The 2,883-nt window shown below is 44.4% G+C and overlaps 1 pseudogene; it reads left to right on the plus strand.

Annotated features, from left to right (window-relative positions):
* The first annotated feature begins 322 nt into the window (after positions 1-322).
* LOC131420955 (UPF0538 protein C2orf76-like) lies at positions 323-700 on the plus strand (annotated as a pseudogene).
* Positions 701-2,883: the final 2,183 nt, after the last annotated feature.

The raw sequence follows: 2,883 nt of genomic DNA on the forward strand, positions 1-2,883 counted from the left end.
ACCTCACTCAAGAGAGATCCACCATGAGGAGTGCAGCTAGCTGACAGCCTCCTCTTTTAGGGTCTCTGGGATCTACAGGAAGACCACACTCCTTGAGCAGCTCCCGGCCAATGACATCATACGGGTACTAGGACCTGGCCATTTTTGCCTAGTGTGGAACTTCTCTAAGGGCAATTTTTGTGTTGGCCCTTCCCATTGGGCTGGCCTAGGCTATCTCAGAGGTACATCAGGCAATGCTGCGAGCAGTTGTCCCTGTGTACCCAGAGATTCCCTGTGTACCTACCAATAAATGAAATTGCTGGATCAAAAAGAATTTCTTCATATGGCTTCTGGAGACGTTACCACTACACGGCACCACTTTGTTCATTTGATCACAGCAGTTTCAAATCTATAGTCTATCACAGAAATTTGGACCAAACGGTGAAGGAATTTATAGTATTTCTAAAGCAAGATGTTTCTTTAAGGATCAACCTGCCACCACCGTTCAGAAATTATAAATGTGATAAACTAAAGCTTATTCATCAAGCACATAAGTCAAAGACAAAGGAACTTGTGTTGAGTTTGGAAAATGCTGACACAACTCCTGTTACAAGAAGGCAGCACTCTGAAAGCAGCTGGAGTCGCCAGTGAAACTGAAATTGCATTCTTCTGTGAAGAAGATTCTAAGAACTACAAAGCTAATCCCGTTTCATCCCGGTGAAAACCTCATGGGGTCTTCCTTTTAGCATACCTATGTTAAGCTCTTTATTCCACTATTGAGTACAACGCACCTGTAGGAGTTTCTTCCTCCCAAATCTGCCTGCCTCCCTCTTCTCTTGACACAGGTGTCGGGTCCACAGTGTGGTCTGAAGTCTTTCTCTGCTGATTCCTCTCCACTTATTTTTCACAGACATTACCCCCAATAAATTTCTTGCCTGTGTAACTGGGTCTTGGTGTATATTTTCCAATGAATACAGCCGTGACATTGGCTAGATAGAATGCGGGCTTTGTTCCAGAGGAAGTAGCACTTCCGTCTTTCGGGCTGACTATTTTCACATTGCTGGAGTCAGAGGAAAGGAGGATAAAGAATACTTATTGCCAAACAGTCTGGATTTGGGGTGCCAGCAGTTCACAGTTGTCGTCTAAGGAAGCCAGCTGCTCTGACTCTGTGGGAAATTTAGCTCTTGAGATGACGTAAGGTCCTGGTCCTATAGGAAGCTGATCTTAGGTGAAGCCTCTTCCAGTAGGAGAAAGGAGGTCCTGGCCCCTGGTGGCTCATTGCCCAGGTAACCCAGGGTGACTCCTAGGGCTATTTGGAGATAGTTCTGCCCGTTGTACAATGCACTAACAATGTTGTTAATTTTGTTCACACACCATGGTGACCCTTTGGAGCAGGAGTTAATTAGGCAATCCTGGATTCTAGAGCTCTCAGTTCCTAATTCAGAGCAGGGCTATAAATGCATTCCCTGATCTTAAAAACTTTCAATTAAAAAAAAGATAGTCCTAGCTGGAGAAATGCACATTGTCACATGTGCACCACTCTCTGTCTCCAATTCAGAAAACAAGTTTTGCTTGTGAATCACAGAACTGTTATGTTTTGCAAGAATTTATTTTCCCTGTTTCTCCTCCAATGTGCCACCTCAACCCCTTTTCACTCCTAACACCGTAGAACCATTCTTCTCCGCCCACCCCCAGTTCATTTGTTCTTCCTTATGCCAAGAAGAAAAAACCAGCACAATCTCTTGTTTTGAACAGTTGATTTATTCCAAGGAGCAGAGAGTGGGATTCACATATCTCCATATCCATACCTCTTTGAGGAAAAGAGAGTGGAGAAACTGAGACACAAACAAGGGAAATTGTACTAACCAAAATTATATAGCAGCATTTCTAGCAAGAGAATCCAGTACTTGGGTATCTAATTTGGGTACCTCTGCCCCTCCCCCAAAGTCTAAGCAGGCAGCTGCAAAGACGAGACAAACAGAGAAACATGGCGGCACGTAGGAGTGTGGAAGTCACAGGGATAGTCTAAGGTCTTCTTGGCTCATGAGACGTAGAAGGCAGCCAGAGATTTATTTGGCCCAACACTTCCACTTACAGATGAGGAAATCAAGGTGCAATAACTTGCTTACTTAGAGTTATACAACTAGTTGTGGTCTATCAGACTAGGACTCAGGTCCCCAGACCCCTAATCCAATGCTCTTTCCTCAATGGCTAATTGTTTCTTGGTCATTTAACATTTTTCTGCCTCACTTTCTCCAGCTGTTTCTATGTAACTCTCACCAAGGATAAACCTAAACAAGGTGGCTCTTATTTTCTCTTAACTCACGGCAAGGATATGATATAGTCAGCAAGCACCATACGAATTGTCAACAGCACTGTCATCTCCTACCTGTGGGCCTGTTCCTTATAGTTTTACCGTCTAACTTGCCCTCCTGTGTCTAACAGCTACACTATAATCCACATGTATTGCTTTCTCCAGAGAGAGGAGAAGTATGATTTATAAAGTTGATGAGGGGCATTGAAATCTTCAGTTTCAATAAGAAAAATTGGTCGTGGCACACAGTTACTCCTCTCATGCACTGACTCAGTTCCTCTACCGTTACTCTATGTGGTCATTTGCATTACTGGCCTCAATATTTTCTCTCTTCCTGAGTCTACTCCCTTTTCCATGTGTGGCAGCTTTGTTTTGTCACCTGAGCTAAGCTGGAATTACCTCTCCCAAAATGGTCTTCTCTGTCTGGTCCTGGATGAAGCTTGCCACAAGAAAAAATTGTGTGAGTTTTGGCCAAGGGAAATCAAGCAGCAGCCATTGTTTTCCGTTCTGAAGGTGGCTGTAGGCTGGCACTGGTGCAGCTCCCGCACATCCTCACCGACCTGCCGGCTCCCCTTGATGGCATGGAACCG

The sequence above is a fragment of the Diceros bicornis genome, chromosome 2, assembly GCF_020826845.1.
Source record: "Diceros bicornis minor isolate mBicDic1 chromosome 2, mDicBic1.mat.cur, whole genome shotgun sequence".
In the NCBI taxonomy this organism is placed as follows: domain Eukaryota; kingdom Metazoa; phylum Chordata; class Mammalia; order Perissodactyla; family Rhinocerotidae; genus Diceros; species Diceros bicornis.